This window comes from Camellia sinensis, chromosome 9 (genome assembly GCF_055761805.1).
Source record: "Camellia sinensis isolate YWXY chromosome 9, ASM5576180v1, whole genome shotgun sequence".
Classification (NCBI taxonomy): Eukaryota; Viridiplantae; Streptophyta; class Magnoliopsida; order Ericales; family Theaceae; genus Camellia; species Camellia sinensis.
This window is the reverse complement of record NC_138969.1, coordinates 188,138,807-188,166,398: the sequence shown is the minus strand read 5'-3', so window position 1 is coordinate 188,166,398 and position 27,592 is coordinate 188,138,807. Positions and strand designations below refer to the sequence as shown.

The window sequence follows — 27,592 nt, the reverse complement described above, 5'->3', positions numbered from 1 at the left end:
ACTAACCGAGAAACCAACCCCAAGATGGATTTAGGACTTGCTCCCACCCTAGGTAGGCAGGCAGAAAAACATCAAGGTCTCATTTGATTAATATATTGGAGATGTGCTCTGCTGGAACAACACTCAACCTAGGCAAGCTAAAATGGAACATGAGCCATGGAGGGCATGCTCGACCAGAGAGTGGGGGTGTGCGTAACACTTGGAACTAAATGTGTGAAGGGAATTGGGGACACGCTCGGATAGAGAGTTGGTCGACCATGATTGGAGTGTCGATTGTATCCTGTAATGGGGAACGACTTTTTCATTCATCTCTATAACTGTGATGGAGTCTTTCAGTTATATGGTGCAGAGAGTGGTTGTGGGGGGCTAATCCATGGTTTCCAAATGGTCAGTAAAGGGGAATACTAGATTTCTGTGTCTGATTGTCTTTGCTATTTGTGATGCCAAAGAAGTTGAGCTTAGGTGCTTGAGATGTGCACTTGTTGGCTTTGAGGTCATCTCGGGTACAGATGTTAATTTAACTAAGAGCACAATTATTGTCATAGGGGATTAGTCAACTTGGGCAATTTTGCTAGGAATTTGGGGTTGTCTGTCTGGTTGATTCATTGCCTACCTTCTACTTAGGCATGCTTCTTGGGTCTTCTTTCAATGCCAAAGTTGTATGATGTGGTCTGGTTGAAGAGATTTGAGTGCAGACTTGCTCCTTGAAAAAAACGATATTATCTAAAGGGAGCTGATAATAAAAAAAAAAATTATCTAAAGGGGGCAATGTGTCATTGATTAAAAATGCTCTTTCTAGCCTTGCTATTACTTGATGTTGGTGTTTACCATACCTTGTTTTGTGGCAAGGACGATGGAGAATTGCAAAGGGATTCCTTTGGGGAGGAGTTCAAGTATACCTTATTCTTTGGATCGGGAATTCATATTCTTGCCCAACAAAAAAGGCAGTCTGGTTGTTACAATGTTTGGATATATTCAACAAAGCTTTGTTGGCAAGTGGCTTTGGAGGTTCACATTGGATAATGAGAGTCTATAGGTGAATGGTGGAAAGGAAGTACAAGCTCAAGTGGGGTTACTGGTGTTGTTGGGCCTTATTGGATTGGTTGTATAAAGACGTTATGAGGGTTTGGGATGAGTTTGCTAAAAGAATTTTGTTCAAGATAAGGAAGGAGAATAATGAAATTCTGGTTGGACTTATGGTGTGGTTGTATACCACTAAGAGAGGGTTTCCCTAATTTGGAACATCTTCAATGCAAAATAGCTAAAATGACATGCCATTGTCAACTATTGACGTGGCTACAGTGTAAAAATATCAAATTTTGCCTTTCTTGCTCTCCAATGCTACAAATGCCATTTTTTGACATACCACCTTTCCTTCCACATTTTCTCTTTTCAACCACCACCATTCTTCCAACCACCAACCAAGTTTTAATCCCATTTATCAATGTGAGACCCTTTCTTTGTTCAATTTTAATCCCATCCATCAAAAATATTTTTTTCTGAAGATTTTGGATCGATCACACCCACCCCATCCAATCATATTTCTCACCCTTTCCCCCAAATTAGTAGAGAGAGAGAGAGAGAGAGAGAGAGAAGATGAAAAAAGGAAGCTCTGGAGTCTGGACACCCACCCACTTTCTCTTCTGCCAAATTATCTCCTCTCTTGGTCACACCCACCCCCTCTTCTTTTTCTCTTCCTTTCTCTTCTTTTTCTCTTGCTTGCTCAATCTGTGATGTACATAGACATCAAGCCTCTCTTTTGGTGCATTGTTAATTCACCTGTAGTGTATGCCTCAGACATGTAACAAGTGGGAACTGCACATACACTTTTTTTATTTCTCTTTTATGGTCTTTCTTTTTCTTTTTTATTTTTTTTTTATAAGATATTTATGTAGCTGTTATCTCTCATTGACCTTTGGTTTGTTTTGCAGCTCTCCACGAATCTTGTTGCGGCTCATTAGATTACTTGAAAAGTTCTGAGATAATGGACAAAAGGACCGATGCCCTATCGCCTGAGATGTCCCCAAGTGCAGCTCCTCAACCTTATTTTCCTCTTCTTGTACCTTCACCGTTAGCACCATTCACAAATAACACCGTCCCAAAATTATTAGGTTTGTCTGACACACTTCTAATTAGGTCTTTTTTTATCCATTTTTGGTCAAAAGTGAAATAAATTTTGCAATTCCAATTCATTTGTTTGCCCCTTTTTGCAGGACTCTGTATGTTAAACTTTGCTGCTGTTGAAAGTATGATGAGCATGACATCAATTGATTGCATAGCTGTATTTGCGCCATTTCTAGCTAATGTAATATGTTGTCCACAGTTGGAAGCCACTTTAGTTGTTCTTATTGGTCAATCTAGCAAAGATACCAATTTGCTTGCTCTAAATAACACACTAGCAAACCACCGCCAATCAGATTTTGAGCAAATTTTGGTGGGTCAAGGTGCTAGTGATAATCTGCAACAAATATGCTCGATCCGTCCTTCAAACCTCACTGCTGCTTCGTGCCCAGTCAATGATGTTAATGAGTTTGAGAGCACGGTGGATTCTTCAATGCTTCTCGCTCCCTGCGAAAAGATTGATACTGTGAATGAATGTTGTGACCAAATTTGTCAGAATGCTATATGAGAAGCTGCTAGAAAGCTTGCATTAAAAGCCTATGATCTTTTGGGCATGGATGGGTCTCATGCATTTTCTGATCACTCGACTAGGGTTAGTGATTGTGAAGTTATTGTACACAGATAGCTGGCAAGTAAGCTCGACCCTTCTCGTGCAAAGGACGTTCTTAGAGGACTGTCTAATTGCAATGTCAACAAAAGTGAGCTGGGAGTGAAATACCACTTTTATTGTAGTCAGTTGTAATGATGATACCATTTGCAATTGGCAGAAATATGAATCAATCACTACCCATGGGTTTCATCAGGGAAATTTCTTAAAATGAAATTAATCATATCACATATTCAGCAATGGCAATGGTAAGGTCTAGCTGGTCTGTTTCTATTAAACACTTCTAAAAAATTTTAGAAGTGAACTTTTTTGGGGGGGGCAAACTTCAGTTTACACCCGTGGTATACTCCATCTGCGGTTTACCCCTTGTCATTTGGAAATAAGCACATAACACCCTTGTGATTTGTGGACTAAAGTGCAATGTCAGACATTCCATCTAAGTTAATAACAAGTGTGAAATACGTACAGGACTTAAGGGGGTTATATACTCATTTCCAAATATCAGTGAGGGTAAATTGCGCATGGAGTAAAGCACTGGGGGCTAAACTGAATTTTGTCTCCCAGAAAAGTGACGAAAATCTTTGTGGCTTGCATAATGAGGTTACTTGTGTTCAAGGGTATTTCAGTCTTTTCTCTTGAGTCGTTGACAGGCCTGACGGTGCTCTTTAGTCCACAAACCACAAGGGGGTAAAGTAAAATTTGCCGCCTTTTTCTTTTTATGCACTTGCTTTGAACTCATTCATATTCTATCTATTATTCTAACCTTTTTTTATTCCATTTTTCTTTCTGCTTCAGTTTGCCCTTTGGTTTTTCCCAACATGAGCAATGTCTCCAAGGGCTGTGGAAATGGGATAACGAACCAGACAGCTTGTTGTAATGCAATAGAGAGTTATGTATCTCGCTTGCAAAAACAAAGCTTCATAACTAACTTGCGAGCTGTAAATTGTGCTGCATCACTTGGAATGAAACTACAGAAAGCAAATATTACTGAAAATGTTTATAATCTCTGTCCTATTAGCCTCAAGGATCTTTCCCTTCAAGGTTAGTTTTTTTCCATAATGCCACTTTGATGAGCAATAGAAAAAGCATTTTGATAACATGAATTCAAGTTGATACTAATATGTGATTTGTTTGTTATTGTGATATGTTGATTTGATGTGGGAATCTACAATTTGAATGTACCAGTTGGAATTCAAGGTAAATTGCATACTTCACATATTTTATTACATTTTGCCTCAATAACTCTTTTGCATTAATGAGTTTGGTTTCCCTTGAATTGTCTTTTTCGGAACTTGTATGTAGCTGCTAATTTTGTGAACAACTTAGTTACTTCTAAAAAGTTTGTTTTTCTTTGTTGTGTTTTGTATTTGTGGATCATGTTTAACTCCTTAGAGCTGATGTTTAACTTATTAATAATGGGATGCCCAAGTGTCTTTTCTTCATATATCTATACAATAAAACAAATCAGCTATAAAGCACGGACACCTCTCCGAGGGCTCCGTACCACTGTCGGACACGAACACGCGTCGAACACGTGGTTGACACGTGTCCGACACGCAGCAGAGAGTGTCCCATTTTTTAAAAAAAATTTTTACATCCGGACACGTTCCGAACACGTTATAGACACTTTCAGGACACGTTTGGGGTAATTTCACAATTTACATAATTTTTTTGGGGTCGATTTGTAAATAAGTAAAAATAGATCAACATCTACCCTAATCTAATTCGATTAGAACAGAAACAAAAGAGAAAGGGTGAAAAAGAGAGGACCTGGTCAATTTGTCGTTCGTCGTTAGTCGTTCGTCGTTTGTCTTCGATTCTCGTCGGTCGTCGCTCCTCGTCAGTCGTCGCTCGTTGGTCGTCACTTGTGTCTCGTCAGTCATCGCTGCTCTTCTTCTTCGATCTTCATTCTTCTTCTTCTTTTCCTCTCTCTCTCTCTCTCAGCCTCTCTGTCTGATCTAATCTCTTTCCCTCAGGCGCTGTCTCTCTCTCTCTTTATCTCAGCCTCTGTTTGATTTTATTTATTTTTTCTTTTATATTTTGATGAGCAATAGAAAAAGCATTTTGATAACATGAATTCAAGTTGATACTAATATGTGATTTGTTTGTTATTGTGATAGGTTGATTTGATGTAGGAATCTACAATTTAAATGCACCAGTTGGAATTCAAGGTAAATTGCATACTTCACATATTTTATTACATTTTGCCTCAATAACTCTTTTGCATTAATAAGTTGGGTTTCCCTTGAATTGTCCTTTTCGGAACTTGTATGTAGCTGCTAATTTTGTGAACAACTTAGTTACTTCTAAAAAGTTTGTTTTTCTTTGTTGTGTTTTGTATTTGTGGATCATGTTTAACTCCTTAGAGCTGATGTTTAACTTATTAATAATGGGATGCCCATGTGTCTTTTCTTCATATATCTATACAATAAAACAAATCAGTTATGAAGCACGGACACCTCTCCGAGGGCTCCGTACCAGTGTCGGACACGGACACGCGATTGACACGTGTCCAACACGCAGCAGAGAGTGTCCCATTTTTTTTTAAATTTTTTTTTACATCCGGACACGTTATAGACACTTTCGGGACACGTTCGGGGTAATTTCACAAATTACATAATTTTTTTGGGATCAATTTGTAAATAAGTAAAAACAGATCAACATCTGCCCTAATCTAATTCGATTAGAACAGAAACAGAAGAGAAAGGGTGAGAAAGAGAGGACCTGGTCGATTTGTCGTTCGTCGTTAGTCGTTCGTCGTTTGTCTTCGATTCTCATCGGTCGTCGCTCCTCGTCAGTCGTCACTCCTGTCTCATTAGTCGTCGCTTCTCTTCTTCTTCGATCTCCTTTCCCTCTCTCTCTCTCTCTCTCTTAGCCTCTCTGTCTAATCTAATCTCTTTCCCTCAGTCCCTGTCTCTGTCTCTCTCTCTCTCTTTCTCTCTCAGCCTATATTTGATTTTATTTATTTTTTCTTTTCTTTTATTTTTTATTTTATATTTTGATTTTATTTTATTTTTTCTTTTCTTTTCTTTTTTCTTTTAGACTCTGATTTTATTTTATTTTTTATTTTATTTTCTTTTTTTCTTTTATATTCTTTTATAAATGGTCAGTGTAACATCTCTCTTCTTTTTTTCTTTTTTCTAATTCCATTTTATATTTTAAAAAAAAAATTGATTAGTTTTTGTTCATTTGAATAATATGTATTGAACATATAATAAAATTAATAAAATTAATTATGACATATAATAAATAAAATTAATTATTTTTATTAAAATAACATTAAATAAAAAATATAATTTTTTTTTAATAATTTTATGACATATAATAAATAAAATTAATTATATATATTAAACGTGTCCCCAGTGTGTCGTGTCCCCCATTTTTTTGAAAATTTGCGTATTAGCATGTCCGTGTCGTGTCGCGTGTCTGTGTCTGTACTTCATAGCAAATCAGTTTTTGAAAAATGTCCTATGTGGCATAGTTGAGGGCTAAGATTTATTTTTGAACCAAGTTGAGAGTTAAGATTGAATAAATTTATCAGTTAGTGTTGTTTCCCGAATAATGAAGTGCCTTCAGACCCTTGCAATTTCACTAGTATTACAATAAGGCGCATTAGTAAAGTAGAAGTACTAAACCAAACCAAGCCTTAAGTCCCATCAAATGGGGTCGGCTACATGAATCCTTCTTCTCCACGCGGCCCTATCAAAGGCCATTTCATTAGTCAAATTAAGTAGATTCATATCTCTATTTAAAACGCTAATCAACGTTAATCTAGGCTTACCCCGTCCCCTAACACTTCCATCTACCGTTACAGCATCGCATCTCTTCACTACTGCCTCTATTGGTCTCCGTTGAATATGACCAAACCATCTCAAACGATTCTCTTTCAACTTATCTTTTATCGGTGCTACTCCTACCCATTCCCGAATACACTCATTCCTAATCCTGTCTTGTCTAGTCTTACCACACATCCACCTTAGCATCCTCATCTCAGCATCCTCATCTCAGCCACACTCATCTTATCTACATGTTGTTTCTTAGTTGCCCAACACTCCGTCCCATACAACATAGCTGGTCTAATAGTTGTTCTATAAAACTTACCTTTTAGTCTAGTGGGTATTCGTTTATCGCACAATACCCTAGACGCACTTCTCCACTTACACCATCCCGCCTTAATCCTATGGGCCACATCTGCATCAATCTCTCCTGCTGTTGTAATAATCGACCATAAATAACGAAAATGTTCACTCTTAGGCAATTCTTGGTTCTTAATCTTCACTTCTCCTCTGCTTTCATTGTTACTGTTACTAAATTTACACTCCATGTATTCTGTCTTAGTTCTGCTTATCCGGAATCCTTTAGATTCAAGAACTTTTCTCCAAATCTCTAACTTTGTGTTAACTCCTTCTCTAGTCTCATCCACTAGCACAATATCGTCTGCAAAAAGTATGCACCATGGTACGTCATCCTGAATATTTATCGTCAACTCGTCCATAACTAAAGCAAAAAGATAAGGACTTAAGGTAGATCCTTGGTGTAACCCTATAGTGATAGGAAATTCATTTGTCTCTCCAGCTGGCGATCTAATAGTGGTCACCACCCCTTCATTCATGTCTCTAATCACGTCAATGTAACCTTTTGCCACCCCTTTCTTCTCTAACACCCACCATATTATATCCCGGGGCACTCTGTCATATGCTTTCTCAAGGTCGATAAACACCATATGAATGTCTCTTTGCTTTTCTTTGTACTTTTCTATTACTCTCCTCAAAAGATAGATCGCTTCCATTGTTGACCTACCAGGCATAAACCCAAATTGATTCTCTGACACCTCTGTTATATCTCGCAATCGACGTTCCATCACCCTCTCTCACACTTTCATTATATGACACATTAGCTTGATTCCTCTATAGTTGTTCCAATTCTGGACATCACCTTTATTCTTATAGATTGGCACTAAAATAATCTTCCTCCACTCATCTGGCATGTTCCTAGTCAACAAAATTTTGCTAAATAACCTAGTCAACCAACCAACTCCCTTTTTACCCAAACACTTCCAAGTTTCAATAGGGATATCATCGGGTCCTAAAGCCTTATTAGATTTCATCTTCTTAAGTGCAATTTCCACTTCAAAGTTCCTAATCCTGCGATAGAACCTATAGTCTTGATTTATCGTATTACTGCCTATTTATTCCCTTATTGTCGTACCTCCATGTTCCTCATTTAATAGTTTCTCAAAATAATTCTTCCATCTTTCCTTATTCACATCACCCTTCACCAATACATTAGAATCCTCACTCTTGATGCACTTTACTTGATTAAAATCTCTTGTTTTCCTCTCTCGTATCTTAGCAAGTTTGTATACCCTCTTCTCTCTTTCCTTACTATCTAGTATAGTGTATAGGTCATCATATACTTTCAACTTGGTCTCTCTCACTACTTTCTTGACCTCTTTATTAGCCAATCTATAGCTCTTAAGCTTTTCCTCAGTTCTATCCTTCTGTCACTTTTTAAAGCACTTTTTTTTTGCCTTAACTACCGCTTGAACCTCTTCCCTCCACCACCAAGTTTCCCTAGAGCTGGGTCCCGTTCCTTTTGACTCTCCAAGCACTTCCCTTGAGATTCTCCTCATACAATTGGCCATCGAGTTCCACATAGTGTTAGCATCACCTTCTGAGTCCTAAGTACCTTCTTTATCCATTCGATTCTTAAATATTTCTAGTTTATCTCCTTTTAGGTCCCACCATCTCGTCTTACAACGCCCACTATCCTTCTTAGCTTGGTATTGCCCTCTAAAACATAAATCTAGTATCAAAATCCTATGTTGAGAGACCAGACTCTCTCCAGGAATCACCTTACAATCATTGCATTTTAGGCGGTCCACTTTTCTCACTAAGAAGTAATCTATTTGACTCTTAACTAATCCACTCTTAAAGGTTATCAAATGCTCCTCCTTCTTCTTATACATAGTATTGGCCACCACCAGGTTAGAAACCAACGCAAAATCTAAGATACTCTCTCCAGCCTCATTTTTGTCACCAAAACCGTATCCACCATGCACCCTTTCATAACCTAGTTTATCTATGCCCACATGGCCATTAAAGTCTCCATCTATAACCAAGTTCCCTCCTACGGGTATCGCCTGTAAGATCTCATCCATTTGCTCCCAAAAGTCCCTCTTAGTCTGATCATCTAACCCTACTTGAGGGGCGTTGTAGACGTCCCCGAACGCTCCCGGGAGGGTGAGCTCCCGTTCTGTTCATCTGGGGTCACTACAGCTCAGGACTCTCAAATTGTCACGGTTCTAAGTCTGAACCAAAGAGTCCAAATCCGGCAAATCGTTTTGAGAAAACAGTTTTTGAAAGAAGTGCCAAACATGGACTGCTTTGCCAGATACAGAGTCGCCACCTAAATATTTTTTAATGGGAAATTTAGGAAACCCTGACTCGGTGCCAAAGGCCACGTGTCCGTCATCACCAAAGTTGCCTCGGCTCGGGAACTTGGGTACGATTGGGGAAGGTCACTTCGTGAGCACCCCCGCTCGCCCGATCAAAGATCGGCCTCTACTAACTATGATATCAAGTTTTGAAAAATATTGTGTGTTCTTATTCCGGTTATTAGCCTAGGTTACTATGTGATGCGCACAGCATACAAGTATAGACTGGATCGCCTGAATTGGAACAAAACATTTCATGTTCACTTTTGAAAATGGTTTGCTACCCGCAGGTAGGCTTAAAAATGCAGATTTTGCCACCCTCAGGTGGACTTAGAAAAGATGATTTTGCCACTATCTAGTGGGCTTTAAAACACACATTTGATGAATTATTCCAATCCAAGTATCCCAACCTTCACCCACAAGCATTCAGGCAATTATATCACATAAGCATATAGCCTCATGGTAAGCATGCTTTTCATGGCAGTCACTCACACGCATGCAAGGATGCTAAAGCATAAAAACTCACCGAGTACTCCAAGCCAAAACAGAAACTGTATTAGAAATCATGCATGATCCTAATTTATACAGAAATGCCTAATGCAACACATGCAAAATGCAACTATAGCAGGCTCGGCTATCCGGAGGCAGGGCTGACGGCCAAGACTCTGAAACTTCTGAACGAGCACATTATGCAATATCACCAAGTGCTCAACTGGTGACGTCTGAGTCTCAAGGTCGGTCAAAAATGGGGTGTCTACAATTGCCCCTCTTTGACAGAACTCGGAAGTCACAAGTGACGAGAGTGAATGTCAAAGCCCAGAGACGACCCATTTTTGACAAGGCCGAAGACTTAGACAAACATACAAGATAAACGGAGATGTGCCCGCAGGCATGCCTGCAGGCAAAGGGGGAAAAATGCAAAATGATATGCAAGAAGATTTTGAAGATTGGACTTATACGCTACGCGAAGCCGGACATCACTCATGATCATGCAAAGAGAGCTGTAATGAAGCAATTATGCGAAATAAATGCAACATTTTAAGCGAATGCTAGGCAAGCAAGTAAACTCGAGCCAAACTACACCTCGTGCAGAAAGGATGTAAGAAAATTACGGAATTCTCACTGCGAATACAGTGTGCATGTATGATAGATACACAGGGCGAACATGTGATTGATACACAAAAAGGTGAGCACAAAGTGTGATAGATGCACTAAGTGAACAAAGTATGATTGATATACTAAATGTGAACACGAAGTGTGATAGATGCACTATGTGAACAAGTATGATGGATATACTAAAAATGAATACAAAGTGTGATAGATGCACAGTGTGAACAGAGCGTGATTGATACACTAAAAGCGAACACAAAGTGTGATAGATGCACTATGTGAACAGAGTGTGATTGATACACTAAAAGTGAACACAAAGTGGGATAGATGCACTATGTGAACAGAGTGTGATTGATACACTAAAAGTGAACACAAAGTGGGATAGATGCACTATGTGAACAGAGTGCGATTGATACACTAAAAGTGAACACAAAGTGGGATAGATGCACTATGTGAACAGAGTGCGATTGATACACTAAAAGTGAACACAAAGTGGGATAGATGCACTATGTGAACAGAGTGCGATTGATACACTAAAAGTGAACACAAAGTGGGATAGATGCACTATGTGAATAGAGTGTGATTGATACACTAAAAGTGAACACAAAGTGGGATAGATGCACTATGTGAATAGAGTGTGATTGATACACTAAAAGTGAACACAAAGTGGGATAGATGCACTATGTGAACAAGTATGATGGATATACTAAAAATGAACACAAAGTGTGATAGATGCACAGTGTGAACAGAGTATGATTGATATACTAAATGAATGAAGTGAAGTGTGATTGATACACTAAAGGTGAGAATGTATGTGATAGATACACAAAATGAAAGAAGTGTGATTGATACATAAAACGAGAATGTATGTGATAGATACACAAAAGTGAATATGCGCATGGTAGATACACAAAATGAGAATGTGTGTGATAGATACACAAAAGTGAATGAAGAAAGTGTGACAGATACACTAAAGAAATGATCTTAAACGGAACTTCTTTGAATGAACCGTACATACAATATCGTGCATGAATGAGAAAGAAACTTGATAGGTACAATGCAATATAATTCATGATGTTTAAGGAACGCAATAAACAAGCGTAACGGCGCTTTAGAAAGCACCTCATGGGGTGAGTGGCGATGAACCGCTCTACTCTGACGGGGATCTCCCCTCGTGCTCTTCAAACACTTACCTTCAACTCACAGTACAAAGGCTCTGAAATACTGACAAGGATTCTTCACGTAGAATACTTTGGATGTTGCCTTTCTTCCTGATCATATTCACAACTTTCCCTATTCTCCAACGGGGTGACAGACTAGGTTGGTTCGGTATCCAGAATTGAGGTGCATACATGCTATCTCAACCTATGGGGCTTCCATACAGATTTCAAGCCGAGGACACGCCTCTGGGTATTTAAACCAGACTTTAGTCCCGGAAATCCTGAACCTTTACGTTCTAGGCATCAGCCATTCGAACTCTAGTTTCCACCGTCGCAGTTGGTCTCCTAGGAACTCATTGCGAACACAGCCAAGATGCCTCTGGCAGGGGATGGTACTCAGGGAGAGCACTTCTGATCGCCATTCTGGCTTGAAACAGACTTGATCTTGAGCTTGAGGTAGAGGCACACTCATACTTCGGAGCTTTGGCAAGACTTGAAGAGGTACACACGGAATGTAGTCTCGGAACTTACTGAAGTTGGAACAAACTCAGATACCCGACATTTCCTCTTTTCTTTTGCTTTGTAGTCTGGAACCCATATAGCTTCAAATAGGTCCTGGTTTTACTGTTCTGACATGACCTGGGTTGAACCCTGCGGTTTTTATGAAAGAACGAATCTTGTTTTGCACAGATGTGGAGAACGGCACGGCACTCTGAGCATAAAACGATTCATTTTTGAAATTGGGAGATGAGTTTTTGACCAAGTATTGAGCCTACGACTGAACACAGCAAAACGACTCAACAAGGAAATAAAAGGCACACAACCTAGACACATCGAGTAACACTCGAAACGACTCGAAACAAGAATCAAGATAAAACAAAAGACATGACACTCAGACGTGCACAGGGAGCCTGTTTCACCGGGTAGTGTTTCCCACCCTTTCTCATTTGTAGTTCTCACATCACTAGGCCCTCAAGCTCTGTTTTTCTGAAAAATCCCTCTTCTCACTTTTTCTCTCATCGCACATCTCTCTATTCTTCAATCTCTCATTTTTCATCCCTCCCCTGGATGGTTGATGGATAAACAGCAAATTGTGGGCTCGTGTCCCTAGCATTCTGCTAGATTCTCTTTCTTCTGCTCACAACTAGTGAATTCCTCCCACGGAAAGGTTGCGCTACAACTGGGTGTGTAGCAAATCTGCAGCTAACATCAGTTGATGATGCTTTGCTGGGGAGTTTGGACGTAATAAGATCTGTCCAGATGATGGAGTGGAATATCTTGCCCCATTCTAGTTCGTGCTTCGCACTTGGCTTGATACCTCGTTGGCTGGAGGATGTGAGAGCTTTCTGACCTTTGTTGTTAACTTCAGTTGTGCCCTATTCTGGCAGGTAGAGTGCCCTTCTTGGCAAGTATGTTGACAATAGGAAAGTCAGGAAGCCTGAGTCAACTGTGCCCCTAGTTCATCATTTTGACCATTTTTTATTTTAGTTTTCTCCTAAAAAAAAAATTTGACCAAAATGAGAGTTAGATTACCATGCTTGTTCAATTTTTTGATTTAAAATCATACAAGTCGGGCTATGAGCACTGAAAATTTTCCTCTTTTGGGTCCAAGAAATGGTTCAGTTTTGAAAATGGAATACTTTTCGAGAAGATTAGTCAACCTTAGTAAAAATTCTCAAAAACTATTTTTGCAAATGACCGCTGTTCAACGAGTACGGAACCTACTCTTGAGATGCGCAACCTCGGATCCATGGCAATGGAAAATTGCCCCTTGTCTGAAGGACACTGCATGGCAACGGAAAGTTGCCCCTTGTTTGAACGGCACCGCGGCGCATTGAATGGCGACGGGAAGTTGCCCCTTGTCTGAATGGCCCCGCAGCGCATCGAATGGCAACGGAAAGTTGCCCCTTGTCTGAATGGCACCGCAGCGCTTTGTGGGCAGTCCTCAGAGCGACGAACGCAACCAGACTCTCAGATACAAAGAAGACAAAGATGACCAAAACTATCGCATGGACACAATCGAATTTGAAGTGTTTTACGGCTGGACTTCAAAATGAAGTTGCCTATGTATCCCAAAGATGGGAATCAAGCCTTACGTAGTTCGGGGTTAAGGTACACTCGGGTATTAACCTCTCCTTTTTAGGCTCTAACTTTTGCCAAGGCGCCCGTTGCGGGTTTTCGACCTTGCGAGCTTTGTTCTTCTTTTCTTTTCAATTCTTTTCATTTCTTTTTCCTTTTTTTTTTATTTTCCTTTTTTTGTTCTTTTTTTTTTTTTTTTTGCATCTTTCCTTTTTTTGTTTTCTTTTGCATTTTTGTATTGCTTCTTTTTTTTGTATTTTTCTCTCACTCTAACTTTTGCCTGGGTCGCCCTTCCGGGTTTTCGGCCCAGCGAGCCTCTCAAAGGGTAAAAGTGTAACGAGTCCATGCCAAATGGTTTTGAGATCCTGAAATTATCTGAATCCAGGAGAATGGCTCCTGTTCTAGCTTCGTAAGCTTCTTCTGATGAGATCTGATCTTTTGATCTGACTTTCCTGGCCTCTTGTTCGAGGGCTGCTTCAAATCCGGCCACACAGGCCTCATATCGCGGTTGACCGTTGAACATTCTGAATCCAAGGTCCAGGTTTGAAAGCAAGGGCTCAAGTCTCGAGGCTGAGAGCGACCCTAAACTGCACAATCTCAAGAGCGATTCCACACAAGTCTTCGCAGGACCGCGCAAAACATTTTGTTTCTTGAAAACTTTTAAGAAGGTGACAAATCGCTCGCGCTGAAGACGGTGTGGGACCAATTTGGATCAAGCCAGGATCCTTCTCAGTACTCACATTAACAAGCATGATTTCGATCATTAAAGGCTTAGCATGCATCTCTTTCTCTCAAATGATCAAATTTTGCAAAACCCGAGGAATTCCTTCCTCTTCGTTTTCATCGCAGTGTTCAAAAAGTTTTGAAAAACTTAGGTCAATGCAATGATTTTGGGGTGTAGAAGAATAGGCAAAAAGTACTGCCGTTTCATTCAAAGCTTTTGGCACAACTGGCACAAGGTAGGAGCGAACACGAGAATGTAAAAAACACTACTATTCATTCAAATCTGTTGGCACAACTGGCTCCTTGGCAGAAACAGACTCAAAACAAAACGAAAAGATAAACACCAAAACAAAATGGTGACGCCCGAGGTAACACCCCCCCGGAATCACCCGACTCCTATACAACAGGACTGACTCGATACAACAAGACAGACCCAAAACAAAAAGAGACTGACTCAAAACAAAAAGACAGACTCAAAACAAAACAACAAGACTGACCCAATACCCAAGTCAGAAGGCACAAAAGCTAGCATTCACAAATGCTCAAAACAGTGCGTGCCACACGCCACATCTGGAGTAAACTGAGTGCCACCCGCAGCCGGTTCAACCTCTGACCAGGTCACATCATCTCCCCACAAATTCACTGATCAAGTGCCGATAGACTTTGCTGGACTGGCGCGGGGATGACCCTGTTGTCAAACAGATCTTGTACATCATGGCGCAGACGAAAGCAACTATCAGTGTCATGACCGGTTTGTTGATGGTACGCACAGTACCTAGTATGGTCATGCTTTGGAGGGAGAGGATCAGGTAAAGGCCGTTGTTCCAAAGGTTTCAGATGTCCTTTTCGGATTAAGGCCTCTAGAGTTTTTGACAAAGGCATATGAAGTGGGGTGAAAACCCTCTTGACTCGAGGTGGGTACTTGGTTCCTTGTGGGCTACTTCCGGATGCACCGGCGAATGGGGTAGCTGTTTTTGATACGGTGGTAGTAACCATGCCCACATCAGAAGATCTTGCAGCTGCATCACCACTGGTGGTCGCATTCGAATTGCGGGAAAACGCCCTCCTGGGCTGCTCCTTCTCCTGGTCAAAAAGGCCCTGCTTCATAGCGTCCTCAATCTGTACTCCCATCTCATGCAAATCTGAAAAGGTAGGGAAGGGGAGCACGATCATTTTCTGCATTAGCTTGGGCTGGAGATTGCGCACAATCATTCGAATTTGATCTTTGTCAGTGGGCCTAAGGGTCATCATTGAAGCCTTGGCCCTCCAGCGGGCTACGAATTTTGAGAAGCTCTCCTTCGGCTCCTGCCTCATCGTCTCAAGATCACGAGTCGTAATCTCGATTTGGGTATTGTATGAATATTGCGCGACGAAGGCTTCGGCCATCTCCTCCCAGCTTCGTTTTACTGAATCCTCCAATTTGGCATACCAGGTGACCGCAATACCCGACAGGGTCCTGCAAAAAAGGGAGAGCTTCTGTAATCTTGTCAAGCCCATCGGGCGCAAAACATCTGAAAACAAACTCAGGTGGACCATAGGATCTCCTGACCCATCAAAACGGTCGATGTGAGGCATCTTGAACCTGTCCGGCAGAGTTACAGCTGCGTCAGTGTACCCGTCCTCGATGCCCGGGATGGACTTTACCCCCTGGGATTTCATGAACAACTTTTCGAGCTTGCTCAACTTAAACGCTGTGGGGTCGACCTCAAACTCGAAGGGAGAGTCCGGTAGATTGGCAGGTGTTTTGGATAGTTGAGGTAAAATTGGAGGCGGAGCCGGCCCGCCTGGAATGTCCGTATCATCCTGAACGTTTGGCGTCTTCCCAGGTGCTGGAGCTCCTGCTGGGGGAGGAACTTGTTGTGAAGCGGACTCGCCGCTTTGCTGTTGCAACTTGGTGATGAGCTCGGCCTGCTGAGCCATGATCGCAGCTTGCTGTTTGGCAAATTCCTCCTAACGGGCAGCATCCTGCTGCATGAGTTTCATACTTTCTTGCATCTGGCGCATCATTGCCTCCATCCCTGACGTTCTCTGCTGATCCATCTGACTGATTGGTATCTATCCCTGCAGTAGAAACTGAGACCTCAGCCTGACTGTTCACTGGTGGGGTGGATAAGGGCCACTGATCCGGTAACTGCTGAACCGGTGATTTGTGCCCAACTAGCCCCTTTTACCCTACCTCTGGCGGAGGAGCACTGATTGCCCTTGAACTGAATCTATGACCTAGCAAAGTCTATCAGCACAAGTTCGATGAACCTCGGGGGATATCGGAGCCTTCTGAAGCTATAGTTCCAGGACTACCCCTAGCAAAAGAGAAAACATGCAGCATCTCAGCCTGATTTCACCTGAACAGATATGGGCATAGTTGAATGAGTGTGCTCTCTATTGAATTCTGCCCGAAATTCTGCCGGAAAACTGATACCCTCAGGTAAAACTGATTCTTCCAAATACTGATGCCCGCAGGCCTGATGCCCAAACTTGTATACTGATACATGCATTCCTGTAGAGACGCACTCTAAAGCACATAATAGATAAGTGAGAGCCAAAACACCCCTATGTTGGGGTAGGGTTTCCCTGTCCTATTTTGTCAGGAGCTAGGGTTTTACTATGCACGCAGCGGCTTCAAACAACCTATAAACGGGTAAGCAACCTGTCCTAGTTTGGAATAGTCACTATGGATCCGAATATGCACTAGGTCGAATGGTCAAAGAGGGTGCCCCAGTAAAACCGGGGTTTGTGTTCCCATACTGGCAGAGCCCACAACCGATCAGCCTTATGGTCATGCCTTGACAAGACAAGCCTCCGGCAAACCGTTCAGGAATAGCAGATGGCAAACACGGTGTCCTAGGCGCACCAATGCAAATGCAATGCAAAGAAACACACAAGTATAGTCAAAAACAGATATCATGAGTTCGAGTCAAGTTCTCTAAATCCCCAGCAGAGTCGCTAGAAACTGTAGACGTCCCCGAACGCTCTCGGGAGTGTGAGCTCCCGTTCTGTTCATCTGGGGTCACTACAGCTCAGGACTCTCAAATTGTCACGGTTCTAAGTCTGAACCAAAGAGTCCAAATCCGGCAAATCGTTTTGAGAAAACAGTTTTTGAAAGAAGTACCAAATATGGACTGCTTTGCCAGATACAGAGTCGCCACCTAAATATTTTTTAATGGGAAATTCAGGAAACCCTGACTCGGTGCCAAAGGCCACGTGTCCGTCATCACCAAAGTTGCCTCGGCTCGGGAACTTGGGTACGATTGGGGAAGGTCACTTCGTGAGCACCCCCGCTCGCCCGATCAAAGATCGGCCTCTGCTAACTATGATATCAAGTTTTGAAAAACATTGTGTGTTCTTATTCCGGTTATTAGCCTAGGTTACTATGTGATGCGCACAGCATACAAGTATAGACTGGATCGCCTGAATTGGAACAAAACATTTCATGTTCACTTTTGAAAATGGTTTGCTACCCGCAGGTAGGCTTAAAAATGCAGATTTTGCCACCCTCAGGTGGGCTTAGAAAAGATGGTTTTGCCACTCTCTAGTGGGCTTTAAAACACACATTTGATGAATTATTCCAATCCAAGTATCCCAACCTTCACCCACAGGCATTCAGGCAGTTATATCACATAAGCATATAGCCTCATGGTAAGCATGCTTTTCATGGCAGTCACTCACACGCATGCAAGGATGCTAAAGCATAAAAACTCACCGAGTACTCCAAGCCAAAACAGAAACTGTATTAGAAATCATGCATGATCCTAATTTATACAGAAATGCCTAATGCAACACATGCAAAATGCAACTATACCAGGCTCGGCTATTCTAAGATGGCATATGAAATGCTACAACTAACATGTATTCAATTTGGAATTGAAAGTACAATGCAGTTAGTATGGTGCGCCGAGCCCGGTGCATGCAAAACAGACGAATGATGCAAACATGCTATCATACTGTATGTTAATTGAAATATGCCCTAATCTAACCATCATAAGCGGATAAATAAAAGGGAGAAAGACGTGGGGTTGGAAGACATACAACACACACACGCACACTTATTACAGTTATGCCCTCGCGCAGAGGGTCCGAATAAATAATACAGTCCCAAATAAAAGAATATTACAGTCCGAAATATTACAGTCCAAATAATATACAAATTCCTAATTAATTAACAAATTAACTAAGAAAGCTGTAAAACTGGCGTGCAAGCCAGGGGCTGCCTTGCTTCTGATGAATGATGCATGTTTGAGCTGCCTTGCGAGGAAATTCACCGGGATGCCCCAATTAGCCTCTGTTTAGCAGTTATTCTTGGAAAGCGTATCGAGCTCCGAAAAGTCGTTGATTCTTTATTTGCTGCAACAGAGAGCAGGAAAGGGGCATAGCAATGTATTTGCACAGATATATGCATGCCTCGATCCTCGTGCTACCAATTACGCATACCGAGGCATGATGGCCGAGGAGTCGAAATGCACAATTCGATATAGGATGAATGCACATGGAAATACAGCTAAAACCTAACTCCATCATGGATAATCCGGAGTGTCGGTGACTGGGGAATTGAGGCACATTCCGTTACTCGGAGTACGAAATGTACCTCGTTTCCCGTGCCCAGGCTAACTCCTATCCCGGACACGATGCAATATGCATGACATGCATGAAATGCAACTAAGATACAATCCTAATATACACAATGTTATGAAAATGAGATGTCTCGAAATGCATGCACACGGGCACGTAAATCGAGAAAATGCATGAATGCGATCTAAGATACAACCTAGTATGCACAATGCTGTGAAAATGAGATGCCTTGAAATGCGTGCGCGGGCATGCAAACCGAGGTGATGGCATATGCAATGCAATATGACATGGAAATGGCATATAAAATGCAACATGGACTTATACTAACATGAGAGAGCCTCAGCCACACTCACATAAGAGGCCGGTAGATGAAAATGAAGTGCCTCGAAATGCGTGCACACGGGCACGCAAACCGAGGCAATGGCATACGCAATGCAATGGCATGGAAATGGCATATAAAATGCAACATGGACTTATACTAACATGAGAGAGCCTCAGCCACACTCACACAAGATGCCGATGGATAAAAATGAAGTGCCTCGAAATGCGTGCACACGGGCACGCAAATCGAGGCAATGGCATACACAATGCAATATGGCAGAAATGATATGAAAACATGCTAATGGAATTTCAGAACTGAAATGTAGGGGAAAACAGCCCCGAAATGAGGCGAAAGTACACCCGATGCATGGAATAGTCCCGAAACATGAATTTTGGCACCCGAAATGGCCTATAGCTATACCAAACATGCACAATATGGACATGCAATGTAAAGACAGAAGCAAGGCAGCCCCAAAATTATCATTTTAACAGTACAAAACATGGCCAAACAGCAAACAGAAGTAGGGCAAAACTAGCATGCAAGAAATGGCCCTAAGTGTGAGATTAAGAAGCAGCTCATAGCTGCTGGCCCCAAACAGGTTAGGGTCCTTCAACAATGTTGAAGAGGGACCAAAAATATGACATTTTACAGTTTATGGCCGGACCCAAAACAGTATATACACATGCTCAAAATGCCATGCAAGATAGAGGCTCAAAAGTGGCTATAACATGAAGTATACAAAGCATTCATCAAAAAAGAAAAGACCCTTAATAAAACATGTTCAGAAGGTCAAAATAAGGCTCTTTTTAGTTCGGACCAAAGTCCAAAAACAGCAACATCAGGGGCTGCCAAGACATACAAAAATGGGACCAAAAGGAGGACATAAAGGAAAGTACAACATGGAAGTCCCAAACAGTATTGAGCCCTTCTTCAATGTTGAAGAGGGGCTCAAAATAAGCCTAATATCAGTTCATGATAAACTCCAAAATGGATCACACATAGGCTAGAAAAAGCATGCAAAATATTGACATACAAAGAGGGTATTGAAGCAAGTGCAAGATAGGGACCTCAAATGGCAAAAGTCCCTTAATGAAACATGAAATAGAGCTCAAAATAACACTACCTTAAGTTTTGGCCGGAGCTCAAAACAGTAGGCATGTATGGCTAAGAAATGGTGCCAAAAATGGGCTAGAAAGAGGGAAAGTCTACTTACCCTTGAAGACCAACACTTTAGCAACTTCTTGGACCAAATTTGTTGCCTCTTAGCTGCTGGAATTCCTCCCCTTGTTGCTGAAATGGAGTGGTGGTGGTAGAGCTTGGTGGTGATGAAGAAAACAAGGTGTAGGACTTGGAGTTTTCAAGGAAAATGAGAGAGATGGAGGGAGAATCTTGTATTAAAGCTTGAAGACAATTTTTTCTAACCCTTGAATGTCATATGGCCAGCTGATTATAAGGACAAAAAGGGGGAGTAAAGGAGGGGCAAAGGGTGGGGGAAAATAGGCAAGTTTTCCCTCACAAAATATCCCCCGGATGGAGATATTTTCTGGGGGAAACAGCTACACAGCTGTAAAGTGGAAAGTGTAAGGATCATGGCCGGCCCCTTATTTGAGCTCCAGGTGGCCGGCCGGCCATCTCCCCTAGCCGGCCGGCTAAGGGCAAAATGGTCCAGAAGAAATACTGGCCGGCCACCAAAAATTGGTGTCCTCCCAGGTGTGTACATCACAGGTATGTGGTTGAAAGTTGGCAACAGTGGCTCAAGGGTGTTCAACATTCCAATTGAAGAGGGGGGTCAAAAAGTGAAAGTGGAATTACTGGCCGGCCATGACTTTTTAGGATCCTCCCAGGTGTATACATCACAGATATGTGGTTGAAAGTTGGCAACAGTGGCTCAAGGGTGTTCAACATTAGCCCGGAAGTTAGAAAAGCGGGCGTCGGAGAGCGCCGGAGGAGATATAACTGGTTGCTGCAACAATTACTGGCCTCCCACCCTCCAGTGACCTTCCCGGTGATAAAACAGAGGTACCTGCCAAAAATGAACAAAAACCGGTGCAAAACGAATGTTCGGGGGCCAAAACACGCAGTTCGGGATCCCGAAAATGGGCTGTTAAGCACCGAAAGTGACGTTCGGCCACGAAGTGGGTTTCAGAGACCCCAGTGTCCCTCAAAAGGGAGCAAATAGGAAGTATGCCAAAAATCGGGGTAAACGGAGATGGTTAGGAGGTCCCGAACCGAGGCACACGGCCAACGGTCCCGAAAAATCGGAAACCGGACTCCGAAATGGGCAAGATGGCCTACGACCACAAAACGTAGCCTACGGCCACTGAGAGATGATCTACGGGACCTCTCCTTCCCCTCAGGAAAAGAAATAGAGGAAACCGAGCCTGGTTCGCAAACCGAGGCAAGGCACAGAAGAGGGTTCGGAAATCCGGAGGCAGGGCTAACGGCCAAGACTCTGAAACTTCTGAACGAGCACATTATGCAATATCACCAAGTGCTCAACTGGTAACGTCTGAGTCTCAAGGTCGGTCAAAAATGGGGTGTCTACAGGCGTATGCGCTAATAATGTTCACTATATTCCCTCCAATAACTAGTTTAACTAGTATAATCCTATCTCCTTTCCTAGTGACCGCCACTACACTTTTCACAAGACCCTTGGCAATTATGATTCCTACCCCATTCTTGCATCTATCCTTACCACTACAATATAGTTTAAAACTGGTATCCTCAATTTCCCTAGCTTTCTTTCCCGTCCACTTAGTTTCTTGTATGCAAGCTATACTAACTCTCCTCCTAATCATAACATCTACCAATTCCGTCGTCTTACCAGTTAAGGTTCCTATGTTCCAAGTGGCTACCCTAAACCTATAGTCTTGGACTAGCTTCTTTACCCGCGCTCGTCCAGAAAAGCGCGGAAACCTTTGCCCATTTTTCACCGCACCCAGGCGTCGATGCGGCGCCCCTTGCTCGCTTTTCGAAACACCCGGAGGCAGGCGCAACGCATCACTTGAGGGAAACGACCTAGCATTTAAACGATTCAAAGTAGGATTCATTTTCATAAGGGATTCGAGCGGCTTTTTTTACGTGTTGGTTGTCGGCTACCTAACACACAACCCTCCTCCTTAACCCGGGCTTGGGACCAGCGGAGTTGTTAACAACCCCGGCGGAGTTAGGAAGGTTGAAGTACTAAAAAAAAAAAAAAATGGTGAGCCCCATCCTTACCATTCTCTTCACTCCTCTGCACTTTTTCTAGATAAAGAAAGTAATGGAAATCATCAAGCCATCTCTTTCATCACACTGTTCCTTCTCCTTTAAAGCTACAAACCAAAACGATTTGGAAAAATGAAATAAATTCATTTTTTGGGGGAAGGAGGGGGTGGAGCTCTGCTTGGCATCTTCATATTACTTCTTTATTGCACTCGTCTGTAAATTTTTATTTTTATTTTGTTAAGCATCATTTGTAACTTGACATATTTAACTTGCCTTGCTCTGTCTATTCTTTTGAAATAGAATATGGATGCCTTTTGCCGAGTTTGCCATCAGATGTAATATTCGACACATCTTCAGGAGTCACCTTCATGTGCGATTTGAATGACAACATTCCAGCTCCTTGGCCTTCTGGTTTTCAAGTACCTTCATTATGCAATAAAAGTATGTAGTCCTGTTACTTCTATTCATCTAGATCATCGAAATCTCTTTGCCCTCGACAATTGAAGTAATATCTGCAATCTTCTGTCATGCTCTTACTGATTTGTATCTGAATTGTTTTTGGAACTGCAGCTGTCAAAATTCCTGCACTTCCTGCGGCAACATCTGGGCAAAGTGGTGAGTGTGCCAATGAGCTTGTCCTTGACTATAAATTATTATACGCATGCTTTTATTTGTTGATTTGTTGTTAAAGAAAATACTTGGGGAAATTTAGTTGTGAAAATTGATTGGGATACTTGCATGGATTGCATCTTGGCAATTAACTGCTATATTGTTGTTTGATGATATGCAAATATGGACAACAAAGGTGAAGTCTAGTACTTTAGCTCAGTCATTTAAGGCCCATTTTGCTTCATATTTGATTTTCAGTGGCCAATACTGCTTGTCTGAACCATGCTACCTGCCAATTAGCTTTTCTCATCACTCTTTTATCCAAAGATTTTTATGTTAAGAATTCTAAATCATGAAGATCTTCCTTAGACCACGACTTCAAATGCGAAGAAAGCAAGACCTTTCCTCACTCTAGAGGGCCAAGGCTAGATTTTTTGCTTGCCAAATTTCAACCCATTTCATTGAAGGGACCAGCCTCAGAAACTCCCAAGTGACCAAGATTTAACTTCCCCTTATTCTTTACCCTAAATTTTAACCCTCCATGAACCAGAGCATCAACCTTAGATTACAAACTCATTGTCACACACCATAGCCTTTGTGGTGTGTCTGTTGGCCAAGAGAAGTTATTCTATGCCTTGACTGCTGTTCTCTATGGCCATGTTTGGATCTTGGATTTGAGTAGGATTTTGTGGAGGGAAAGGAATTGAGAAGGGAAAATTGATAAAAAAAAATTAGCTTTTATTTTCGTCACTTTTCCCTTCCTTTCTTTTTCCCCTCCTCAAATCTCTACTCAAATCCAAGATCCAAACACAGCCTAAAAGTGCCCTCTTCTTTTAAGACTTCCATGCTAGCATTCTGAGTAGAGAACTTCCCTAGGTCAGGCCTGCAAATGCAAAAAGAGCAGGAGCTTGGTAGCCACGGAGGATTGGAACAGGAAAAGTGGTAACCTCTCTAGTCACAATCACTTCATCATCCATGAGACCAACATCGGATGTTCCATCTTTCAAGGAGCTAAGCAAAATCAACTTTTCCCTATCCTCCACCTCAAATTTCTACCTGTCATCAATAGAAAGACTTAAGAAGCATGGACACCGACATAGACACACTAGCACAGAAATTTTAAAAAAATGTAGGACAAGAGTAATTTTGGAATGCAGAGAAAACATAGACAATGTCGATAAAGTGTTACTAGTATATAAGCCGTATCCCCATCATGTGCATTTTCTGATTTTTTCAAAAATTGGTGTCCCATGTCCATATTCTGATTTTAACCCTCTATGGAGGTTAACGAGTATATTAACCTTCCATTTTAGAAGCCCTATGTACAATTTCAGCAATCCCCAACGCCAAATTGGCAATGTCGAGAAAGTAAAAAAACCTATCAAACCACAGATTTTATTTTTTTTTTATTTTTTTTTTTTGTAAATTTTTTTCAGAATCAAAAAATTTTGGACAAACTAACTGCACGTGAGGTCTTTAATATATGCATTTCATGCTACTTGGTCCTCCAAATTCCAATTTTATCAATTTAATCCTAAAGTTTCCAATTTGAGTCAAGCTGATCCTATTTCACAGTCTATCTAAATCATTAACACAATGACATTTTTCTCTTTTAAGTGCACTCTACCTTATGTAGCTGGCTCTTAGTTTTTACACAGCAGTTTTGAATTTGTAGAATAAAAGACTACTTGAGCTGTCATTGAATGTGCTTGCCTCAGACTCTTATGTTCTTGTGTTTTGCAGGACTTCACGGTGAAGATTTTATGTTTCATCTGCTCTTTGCAACGTCGGTGGTTCTCATGATGGTCCTATAAATTTAATTTATTTTAATTATTCTTTCCCTTTGAAGCTTTTCCCTACACGATAGAATTTTATCAGTATATGGAGAAGGTAGAAAATCAAATGATGTTATACGAGACAAGGTTTCAATCCGTTCATCCGACCAATACAAATCCAAGAAACTACTTGGAAGCATATCTCTGTCTGAGGTGAATCTAGTTTAAATTTGTCATCATAATCTATTCATCATTCTTGCAAGCTTGTGTAATAAAGTTTTTGTATAGAAATTTCACAAAAGAGGAAAGGTAATGTCATTACCGCTCCGTAAATTTGCCGTGTAAATTCAGAATGCAGAGAAAACAGTGTTACAAGTAATTTCTTTCAATATGATTTTTGACTAATTTCTGTTATAGCATCTGTTTAAGATTGAATTTGAGATTTTTCATTCTCATTTTGGATCACCTGATTGTCATCTAGAATTTGATATATGTCCATTTTTGGCTAGCACGAGCACACTAGTTCTTTTTATCAGGCATGATGCTTGAGTTCGATTCTTGCAAGAATGGTTGGCGAAGAGTCGGTAAGGACAGTACAATGTGTGCTTAATCCGTTAAGAGTGATTCAATTGATGATTTTCCTTCAAAATTAATCAAAATCAATTGGTGCACACCCCTATCTATGATGATCTTAGTGGGTGTTTGGGGACATGCTAAAAAAATTATTTTTTGATTAAAAAAATCAGAAAGTTAAAATGTAGTAAATTGTTAAATGTGTCATCAATTCTCTCACTTCAAACGAACTTTTTTTAGCAATTTTTAAAGAAAAAAAAAATCACTAAAAAAATAGAGAAATTACAAAATTAAATAAATAAATAAATAAATAAAGTCCCTTAGGATTTGACATCGGTAACAAATCAAATTTTAATTTTTTAATTGTTTCAATTTAAATCATTAATTTTTAACCATTTATTATTTATAATTAACAGATAGGAGTGTAAATCTGGCTCAGCTCGGCCCATGTCGGGTCTCGTGGGCTCTCGCTAAAATTTGGGCTAGGCAAGGCCGGATCACGAGCCAAAAAATTAGGCCCAAACCCAGGGGTATTCGGGCCTTGGGCTTGGGCGGGCCTGATTATTATTTTTTTTTCTATCAAAATTTTATTATTTTTCACTAAAAAAAAATACTGGATCTCGAGTGAGCCGGGTTATGAGTGAACCTTAAGCGGGCCGATAAGCTCGGCCACGGGCCAAGCTTTCAAAATGATGGTCCAAACCCAAACCCAAGCCCAAGCCTAAGGGCTCGGGCTGGGTTTGGGCCCACCTCGGACCGCAGGCGAACTTCAGACCGCCTACAAACCGTAGGTCATTTTTACACTCCTATTAATAGAACACTAACAAATTAGACAATTTGACCTATTGTTTATAACTAACAGAACACCAATAAATTAGACAATTTGACCACTTTGGTGCTGTTTGATGTAACTGTTAAAGCAGATTATAGATTATATTATAGATTATGACTTTAATCAGAAGCTGTTAATCTGTTTGGTATAACTGTTAGATTATAGATTTAAGTTGCTGAGTAGTGTTTGTTAAATAAGCTGTGAAGTAGCTTTTTCAATAATTTTTATTTTTTATTATTCACTATTTGTTTACATTTGTCATAAATAATAATAATAATATTTTATAGTCCATTTGGATTTTTTTCTATTTTTAAAAAAATAAAAAATAAAGAAATTTAAGAGTATAACCGTGAATTAACATGTCCACAGCAGAAACTGATAATCAGAAGTAAGGGGTGAGCAACTTCTCAGAACTAGTTTTTTAACTTAAAATAAGTTGTTAGAATCAGAAACTGTTTAAAATAAGTTTAACCAAACAATCCAAAATAACTTTTTAAACGACAGAAGTCATAAGTTGACTCAAAAAAGCCTCACTAAACACCCTTTTTTGTTAGTGGTGGTGGATGACGACTTATGGATTGGGGAAGGAAGAAGAAGGGGTGACAATTATCCAAAGAATGGAAGAGGTAGCGGTGGAAGGGAAAAAGAGATGGATGGATGGCAATGGATGGGAACGAGGACAATTGTAATAATGTCAGGCAGCTGGTAGTAGTAATAAATAAAATAAAATAGAAAGTAATCAAATTGTCAATTCTTTTTTAATTAGCCATAACTAATAGATATAAAAGGTTGTTTAGGCTATGTTGGCATAAATTTTTTGGGTTAAAATAGTTATGAATAGACAAAATATATTAAAAAGTTAAGAAGGTAAAATATCATATTTAAATCATAATTATTTCATTTTTTCTCTCACAAAAATAAAAAATGTCAAAAAGTCCATCTCAAACGAGACTTTTTAACCCCAAGTTAAAATAACTAAAAAGTAGGGCAGGGCATAGGATTATCCGATCGGTGAAAACTACCCAACTCGAACCGCCTATGCCTATTTGGGCGGTTTTATAGAATTGTTAGGGTCGGAAGCGGTTTATGATTTTTCTATTTTACGAATTGCGGCACAGGTCGCGGGTTTTACTTACACCTGCACTCACCTGCCCGCATCTGTATACAATATATATATATATATACATATATATTTATTTTTAAATTTAGATCATCAGATTTTCTTGTAAGTTTTATATGTATGTAATCTTAATCTTCTCTTCTCTCACTCACTTTAATCTGATTCTAAAAGCTATAGACTCTAACATTATAACATTATAATAATATCACATATTGCCTTGTTTAAAATAGAATTTTTTCAATTTTTTATAAATCTAGTTATGTGATTATTATTTTTTTCTATGGTAGTTTTTATGTAATTTTCATTCTAATTTTCTGTAATCTAATTTTAGTGGAAGATAGTGTTAAATCTC

General features: G+C 40.6%; 1 pseudogene across 1 annotated transcript; it reads left to right on the top strand.

Annotated features, from left to right (window-relative positions):
• Positions 1-1,720: 1,720 nt before the first annotated feature.
• LOC114319589 (putative GPI-anchored protein At1g61900) lies at positions 1,721-25,104 on the top strand (annotated as a pseudogene). Its single transcript, XR_014340757.1, has 7 exons — positions 1,721-2,111; positions 2,214-2,819; positions 3,524-3,769; positions 3,914-3,925; positions 22,632-22,772; positions 22,902-22,946; positions 24,684-25,104. The product of XR_014340757.1 is annotated as a putative GPI-anchored protein At1g61900 (transcript).
• Positions 25,105-27,592: the final 2,488 nt, after the last annotated feature.